Here is a 9,718-nt window from a genome sequence, read left to right on the forward strand (position 1 = left end):
TATCATAGTTTTATAGTAAATTAACTCATTAAAAGGAATAAACATACTAAACATAAGAAACAGAAAACTGAAAACTTAAAATCTAAAAAAGAACTGAAATTAAAACTAAAAATTTAAGATCTGCAGGAGCCACATTTACAGGAATCTCCATTCCAGTTATTAATAAGACTTTTAAACTGATTTATTGTAGCTGCATTTCTAATGTCTTCTGGGAGTTCATTCCAGAGTTTGGCTCCTGCATATCTAAAAGAGTGTAGGCCATGTTTAGTAGTTCTTACCCTAGGTACCTGCACTGTATTACTTTTCCTAAAATGATATGATGTTTCTTTAAAAGTGAATAGATCAGACAGATAAGCTGGGCTTTCATTTTTTAAAATTTTAAAAACCTCTGTAGCCATTGTTCTTATTCTTCTAATTTTTAAAGTTGGTAAACCTGACTTAAGTAATAATTCTTCGTAAGTACTGTTTCCATCATCGTAAATAAATCTGAGAGCCCTTTCTTGATTTTTTTCGATTTTTCTTGTGTTATTTTCTCCACAGAAATGCCATACAACAGGACAATAATTAAAATTACTCATAATAAAAGAATAATAGATAGTTAATTTGCCCAGTTTGGTTAGGTGTTTACCTATCCGTTTTAATACATTAAGTTGTCTTGCTGCTTTTTTGCAAATGTTTGAAATATGGCTATAAAATTTTAATTGGCTATCAATTGTCACATCCAGGAGCTTAACCTCTTCCTCACACTTTATATTAGTACCATCCAAATTTATAGTGATGTTTTCTTTACAGGTTTTATTTCCTATTGAAAGTGCCTGAAATTTTTCTGGATTTGCTTTCATGTGATTGTTTGAGAACCAATTTATTAGATTTAGTCTTTCTTCTTCTAAAACTTTAATAACTTTGCTTAAATCAGAGTCTGAATGAGACAATGAATTGTCATCAGCATAGTTATATAACATGCCTTCATCAACAAAGCTAAAAATATCATTTAAAAATATGTTAAAAAGGACAGGGCCTATAATATAGAACCTTGGGGTACACCCTTATATATATCTTTAAAAGTGCTAAAAATATTCCCTACTCTTACACATTGTCTCCTATCTGACAAATAACTTTGTATAAGTGATAATGCAGAGTCTGAGAGGCCATACATTTTCATTTTCATCAGCAACAGGTTGTGTGGTAAACAATCAAAGGCCTTTGAGAGATCCATAAACACTGCAGCAGTGTACTTGTTATCATCAATGGCTTTTTTCCAGTCTTCAATGATTTTCATTAAAACAGTATTACATCCATAACCTGGCCTAAAAGCTGATAAATAGGGATGGAATATATTTTCAAAAAAATTCACCAACTGTGTGTATATTGCCCTCTCAAAAGTCTTTGAAATTGCTGGTAGAATGCTTACCGGTCTATAGTTACCAACTTCTAATTGACTATTTTTCTTATAAAGTGGTACAACCTGTGCCTCTGAGTTTTTTTTGGAAATTCACATTGTTCAAATGATTTATTAATTAGCATGGTGATTGGTTTTGCTATGGTTGGATTTGAGAGTTTGTGTCTTTACAGAGATACCGTCCTTTCCTGTTGCTTTTTTAATCCCAATTTTATTTATTTGCTGTTCAACAAAAGCAGTCTGTATAGGTTTAAATTCCATTAGATTTTCTGTATGTACTTTTTCAGAAATTGCTTTAATGCTAGGATGATTTTGATCAACTGTACAACTCCCTACCCCTATGTCTTTAGCAACATTCACAAAGAAATCATTAAAAGTTTCTGCCACCTCTGTTTGATTATTTATAATTTCTCCTTCCTTACTAAGTATAACATTTTTTTCAAAATGACTACCTTTATTTGTCAGGAATGGCTTAATAGTTGGCCAAAAGTCTTTATCTTTGGGTCCCCCTACACATCTCTCTAAAAAAAATAGTTTCTAACTGAATTCCTTTTAATCTTATTCACTAGATTTCTTTGCCTTCTAAACGTTTCCCAATTTTCATTTGACCCATTTTTACTATATTTATTAAGAAATATTTTTTTCAAATGCATGGCTTTCCTGAGTTCCTTATTCATAAATGGTGCTGGTTTGTGCATTTTTCTTCTTTGTTTAACTGGTATATGTTTATCAATAACCTCCATATAAACTGTTTCAAATATTCGCGTTTCAAATTATTCTGTGTCATACTGTGTCGATTTAAATTCTAAATTATCATGGCTGTATGATAAAATTTGAAATCTTTTGTTTAATAACTGCCAAATCCAAATAAATCATTCATTATTTTGTCATTGTTCTATCATTCATTGATATATATATATATATATATATATATATATATATATATATATATATATATATATATATATATATATATATATATATATATATATATATATATATATATATATATATATATATTTAAAGATCTTTAGAAAATAAATTTCAGCCACATCGTTGAATGCTATGATTTACTAGTATGATTTACAATACGATGTTTTTTTGTTCATAATTAAAATTTTGTATACGTGTTTTTAAACGTTAAGAATGATTATATGATACCAATTAATATATCGGTTAGATTTTAGCCTCAATTATATGTACAATAAGTTTCCATGGAATATTAATTTTCGTTAAAACAATAAATATTACTATGTCTTTTATTTCCTAAACAAAAACAAAATGGAATAATTTTTATATTTCAAGAAAATGAATGAAATATTTGGTAAAACTCCAGAGCTTCTGGGCCCTCACCAGCAGGCACGTAGTATCTGGGGAGCCTCCCCACTATTTATTCCCAAAACCTAACCTTTTACTATTGAAAAAATGTACATTGAAAGGGTGGACCCCCACTGTTTGTTGCACCATTGTTAAATCATGCATGGTAATTTGGTAATGTATTAATAAAAAAATTGGTTTGTGAAAGATGGCCTCCGCACCCCCCACCCCCTTCAACAAACACACACACACACAAGAAATAGGGCTTCGAATTTTGACAATCTTCCTCTTTTCGTCCTTGCTTGACAAAATTTTTAAAGTTGTAATTTTTTCCTGGCTGACAAAAGCTATATTACGTGCCTGACCAGAGCCTTAAAACACTGGGGGGGGGGGGGGGGAGGGGCTCAAGACACCCCCCCCAACCCCCTGTCGTTCTCTGCGTACACATCATTTCTATTCTGGGTACGCGCCTGGCAAACTCAGCCTGTCATATTCTGATTACTCAGCCTATACGGGCCTCGGGAAAACAGTTTGGATCTTGGGTCCGATAAAACGCATGTTGCCCTCAAACCAGATGATAAATGCACATGTATGTTATCACCTCTTTGTGGCACTTATCCCGAAGTTGATTCAATATGCTAGGGGTATATTTTACATACGAAACCGAGGCAACATAGTGACAAATATGTTGATGTTACAATGGTATCAACAATTTCCTTTAAAGTCAACGTTAATTTCGCAAATTTTATTGTCAAACAGTTTGGTTCGAGGGATCGGCAAAATGCCGAGAACACAGTCAATATATAAATGTTTTATTTTAACTTTTACTTTTTATTGGGATGTATCTAGAGCTGCATGCGTCCATGGTGTGAATTTCCGCGGATTTAACTTGGTCAATTCCGTAACTGTCGAACACGAGATACATGTATGATTGCGATCCTACGAAAGCCCATTGAGCTCATTTTGGTAGGTAAAAAAAAAAAATTTTTACTTTTTATTGGGATGTATCTAGAGCTGCATGCGTCCATGGTGTGAATTTCCGCGGATTTAACTTGGTCAATTCCGTAACTGTCGAACACGAGATACATGTATGATTGCGATCCTACGAAAGCCCATTGAGCTCATTTTGGTAGGTAAAAAAAAAAATTTTTTCGCGTTATAACGCGAAACTTTCGCAAATAAAACGCGTAACTTTCGCGAATAAACGCGTAACTTTCGCGTTATAACGCGTAACTTTCGCGAATAAACGCGAAACTTTCGCGTTATAACGCGAAATTATACATATATAGTCAAGTTACTCAGGAACCTGTGATCTTGATTGACAGATAAAAAACATGAACGCAGAGGGGGACTTCTATGAATTTATAAATGACATTTCTTCAGAAGATGTAAAAGAGAATTGATGCGAGAAATGGATAGATTAGTGTTGATTTTGCATTTAATCTCAAAACCCTACTAATTAATTAAATGAATATTCCTTTAAAGATTTCCTTGTTTTTCACTTGTTTAATCAAAGAAATTCTGTAGACTAATTTTTTTTTTCTCAGGAAGATCTCCACTCGTTGCCTTCTTTGAATTAATTGTCAATGTGTTCGTAAGTAATGGTATGACCAAGTGGTGCAACCTTAAAATACAATGTTGTATTTCTACAGTGAGTCTATCGGAGATGAAATATTTGATACGAATATTTGTCATCCAATTTTCACATTAGGTTACTCATATGATGTGACACAATTGTTCCGTGAAATATACAAATTTACCTCATTGTTGTCAATTTTCTGAGATCTTTTATTTCAAATTCTATACAGAGTGTTCAATCTATAATTAAAATTAGACTTGTATTTTCTCTACCATACGCTTCAACACTTGTATTGAACAGCATTGAGAAAGACAAAATGTGACGGCAAAAAAGATTTAGAAAGAGGAAAGACACATTCAATGGCGAGAAAACATAAAATTTCAGCTCGTGATAATCCAAGTTCAAAATAGTCTTTCGTTTTTCACTGTGATGAATAAACTAGATCATTAATAAGTAAAACAAACCGTAGACTTATGCAAATGTCTCTGTTTTACAGGGAAAGTTTCGCGTTATAACGCCAAAGTTTCGCGCTTATTCGCGAAAGTTTCGCGTGATAACACGAAAGTTACGAGTTTATTCGCGAAAGTTTCGCGTTTATTCGCGAAAGTTTCGCGTTTATTCGCGAAAGTTTCGCGTTTATTCGCGAAAGATTCGCGTTATAACGCGAGATTTTCGCGTTATAACGTAAAACGCGAAAACGTTTTAACGTAATAACGCGAAAAATATATTTTTTTTATCTACGAAAATGAGCTCAATGGGCTCTCGTACGATCCCTCCTATATACAGGATGAAAAAGAAAAAAAAAACTTTATACCGGTCTAATATCTCACTTAGCATTCCAACTTACGTTGACGTTTCTGGACCCCTCAGTAAAACATTTGAAATGTTAGACTTTTTAAAGTATAGATTTATTTGGGAAATAATTTTTAAAGTATATACATGTATATCAAATAGACAATGATATACATGTACGTGTACCTGTATTGCTACATAGATAAGGGAAGTCGACGATGGAAAAGTTGAAGTCATTACATTTATCAAAGCTTGATGTTAGTTTAACATCAAAGTCTTACTATATAGTAAAACATCCAAATATGAAACAGACGTGTCAAACTCCGTAGTGTCTTTTATTCCAATTTTAGTGGGATATATTGAATAGATGATTGAATGAATGTGAAACATTTTGTCAATCAGTTATAGTTAAAACGTCGTCCAACGATATATCAAGATGTCGAATTGAAGGCCACGGCATATTTCTTTTGATATCAGGCATGTAGTATCAGGGGGGGGGGGCGGGGGGTTGCCCCCCCCCCCACTTTTTTCCAGACAAAAGTTTTTCTATAGGAAATGTTCATTGAAAGTCCGGTTGCCCCCCCCCCACTTTTGCTTGCAGTATTCTGAAATAAGGGTAATATAAGGGGAATGCAGTGTTTGAGTAAAAAAAAAATGGTACTAGAAGAAGTTGGAACCTACCCCCATCCCCACCCCCGAATTAGGATTTTCGAGTTTACAAAATTTTCCTTTTTTTTGTCAAGTTCTTTCAGATATAAAGTTGAAAATTGTTTCCTCGGGTTGCCCCCCCCCCCCCTTCAAAAACGGTGCTACATCACTGGATATATATATAGAAGTTTTTGAATAAATTCTGAATACGGGTCAGTAGATGGGCACGATTAGTAACCTTGAGAATTCCAACATGTTGCTGCATGGAAGACCGTATACCTTAAGACCATAAGTCAATTTTTTTTTCTTTCGAGAATTTTGTTTTTTTTTACTTCACATACATTTCTCAAAAATTACTTAATTCCCCCCCCCCCCTTTTTAATCCTGTTATTTAATATAACTTTCAAGTGTCAGTTTATAATGAATATACAATTTATGAATGACTGAAATTTTAATTAAGTCTAACAAAAATTTCTTGACCCCAGGGCCTGGTCTCCAAAGACTAGAAATTATTGCCAGGACTGAGGAACTCAAGCATCCTTTTAATATCAGCCTCATATTACTTGCATGTAGAATCAGAATTATGTGTAATAAAATAAATTTGTAAATGGTCAGTCAAAGAAATGAAAATTTCCGAGTTCTATTTTCATTGAAGAAGCAGTTGTCTATATACTAACTAGGGCAACCTCTAGGAACGATGAGAATGTACTTGTACTGACGACATTTGAATTTCGTAGAAGAATTCACGATACTGTCATGATGTAAATTTTCAATTTACCGGATTGCATTAAATTCGAAAGAATGGAGGCGTACAAGACTAGAACAAACCTCGCTCTAAGGCAAGATATTTTTCATTTCTAAGTCACGGAAAAGATAAATTTTTATTTTCAAAAATGTTGTTGTCTTTATACTTTTTTCACATTTGGTTCCTTTATTTTATTAAATTAGTTATTGAAAAGTAATTTTTTTTAGTTGTTTCTAAGTACGTAAAAAAGGGAAAAAAGTCACACATATATACATGTTTTTAAGCATGTAAAAAGAAGAAAAGGGGCCTCACATATGATTCTAACTCTCTCCAAAGCTCGCGGTATATGACGCAATGTTAAACACGTTAAGCACTACCCTACAAAGTCTTCTTATTGTAGAAGTTTGTCAGTATAGCTTAAATACATAAATTTGTCGAAGCATATATAATTTTTCAGAAATGTTCGATTTTCATATAAATGGGTTAAGACTCTATGTTTTGCAACATAAAATAGATTTTATTTTCATACGTTTTCCCGTCTTTTAAACATTAATGTAGAATGGATTCTTTACCCATATATATTCAAAAACAAATTTATGGCTCCAATAGACCCATTTTCCATCAAATATGTTTAATTTTCAACTTGAAAGAACAAATTATCAATCAAAAAGTTATTCAATTAAATGACTGAATCAACTGTGTTTAAGATGACAGTACTGACAGCATATAATTTTTGAAAAATATAACTTTTCCAATGAACTTTAAAAATTGAGAAATATTGTCTCAGTGCATGCGGGCGATTGTCCTCACCTTGTTCGCCTTTATTCTTTACAACATATCGATACGTTTTTTGGAGGAACAATTCACTTTAGCGGACTATGTAATTTGTCTCTGCAATGATAACAACCTTTTATCCCTGTATTATATGAAACAAACAATCATTAATTTTATTGCATGCATATTGAGTGCGTTTTTGCATTGAACACCTAGAACCAGGCCAAAAAATGCAGAGGTCAGAAAATTGATTCTAAAAATATAGTCATTTTCTATCTTGTCAATCGCCCAGTTTCGAAGCCTTCAGAACGGGATGCTTTAAAAATAAACGCTCGAAAATACCATTTTAGAAACAAAATGAATTGTTTACGTATATCTGTTGAAAGTAATGCTCTGAAAATGTGAAAAGTTAACAGATAGCACACGAATGACAGACAGACAGATGGACCGACGGACCCCGGACATTCTTCGATCAGAAAAGCTTACCAGGGCGTTTGGCTCAAGTGATCTAGAAGATATGTGGACGAGAGTCCCCCCCCCCCCCCCTCCCCTGGTTGAATTTGCAGAGTTATTAAATATATATATACTGAAGCAAATGTGGTCCCGCCACCACACCACCACGAAATAGTTTTTTCACGTTTAGAAATGGACTTTACGTTGTTTTTTTTTTTTTCGCTTGTCAAGATGTTTCTGGGTTGGAAATTTTTTGACTCGGGCGGACCTCCCCTGGAAAAAATTCCTTGATCCTCACCTTTAGGTATTTTCCGGGGATATTTGAAATCAACATGCTTCACAACGTTTAAAGGATATTATAATTATATGTCTAAATCAAGAGTTTTTTTAAAAGTAAAATTGTTTTAATTCTTCTACAGACCCATCAAGTGATTTTTTTGAATCAATACGAAGAAAAACTTAACTTGTTTTACATTTTTAAAAATGTTCCAAGTAGGTATACTTAGGAAAGAAATGGACGATCTCATTAAAACATTCAGCATGACTGTCTACGGCTAGCTGAGGATTCATTAAATTTTGGTTGATAAGGAATTTCGATCCCCCTCCCTAAAATGGCTTCCTACAGGCCTGTCACTAATAAACTAGAGAGAGACGAGGAGGGGAGAAATTATATAAAATTTTTATATGTTGTCATTTTTGTTATTTAATAATACATTGAATGAAACTGAGAACAATTTTCGAAGACAATACATATACACGTTTTCTGATATATGCAGCCAGGAATATAGAATATTCTGATGAATATACTGATGAAGAGAGCTTGAAATACAAGTACACTGAACTAAATACTGAACCAAATCCATTAGACTTTTTGTTTACTCAAGATGAAATAGAACAAAGCATTTTAAAGCTGAAAAATGGTAAAAGTGCTGGGCCTGACTTAATTTTAAATGAGTTTATTAAAACAAACAATACTACCCTTTTACCTGTCCTTACAAAACTGTTTAATATTCTACTTAAAAATGGAAAAATGCCCAAAGAATGGAACCTTTCACTTATAACATCATTATACAAAAATGGTGACCCTAATAATACAAACAATTATAGGGGTGTCAGTGTTACAAGTTGTTTAGGAAAACTTTTTACAGGCCTTCTACAGAAACGCTTAGATAATTATCTTGAGTCAAATATCCTACTAAGTCAATATCAATCTGGATTTAGAAAAGGTCATAGGACCACTGACAATATATTTGTACTAAAAACACTTGTAAACAAATATCTTTATACAAAGAAACAGAATTTATATGTGTGCTTTGTAGATTTTTCAAAAGCATTTGATACTGTGTGGAGATCTGCACTTTTATACAAATTGAATAAAAAGGGTATTGGTGGTAACTTTCTCAAACTTTTGACAGACATGTATACAAATACATACTATTCTTGTAAAAAGGACAATCAAATGAGTGAAAAATTTAAAGCCAATAGAGGAGTCAAACAAGGTGATAATTTAAGTCCAACACTTTTCAATATCTTTGTTGATGATTTTGCGAATTATCTTAAAAATGTAAGCACATATCCTGCATATCTAGATACTATGCCAATAAATCATATGTTTTTTGCTGATGATCTTGTCCTTGTATCAGAATCAGAAGTTGGTCTACAAAACTGTATAGATGTTTTAGGAAAATATTGTTCAGACTGGAAATTGTGTGTTAATATGGATAAAACAGATGTTATGATTTTTTCAAGAAAAACAGATGATGAAACATCATTTAGATTTTATTACAATCACCAAATGATTAACATAACGAATGAATATAAATATTTGGGTGTTGTGTTCAGATCTGATGGAAAAATGAAATTTGCAGCTGAACAACTATCAGAACGTGCTAGGAAAGCATATTATGCTATTAAATCAAATTTTCCTGCAAACATTAATTTTTCAGCTGAAATTATGTTAAAATTATACCAGTCAATGATAATACCAATTATTACATATGGATCTGAAGTA

The sequence above is a fragment of the Saccostrea echinata genome, unplaced genomic scaffold (assembly GCF_033153115.1).
Source record: "Saccostrea echinata isolate AGI-Se365-2 ecotype Australia unplaced genomic scaffold, CSIRO_AGI_Sech_v1 ptg000017l, whole genome shotgun sequence".
Lineage (NCBI taxonomy): Eukaryota > Metazoa > Mollusca > Bivalvia > Ostreida > Ostreidae > Saccostrea > Saccostrea echinata.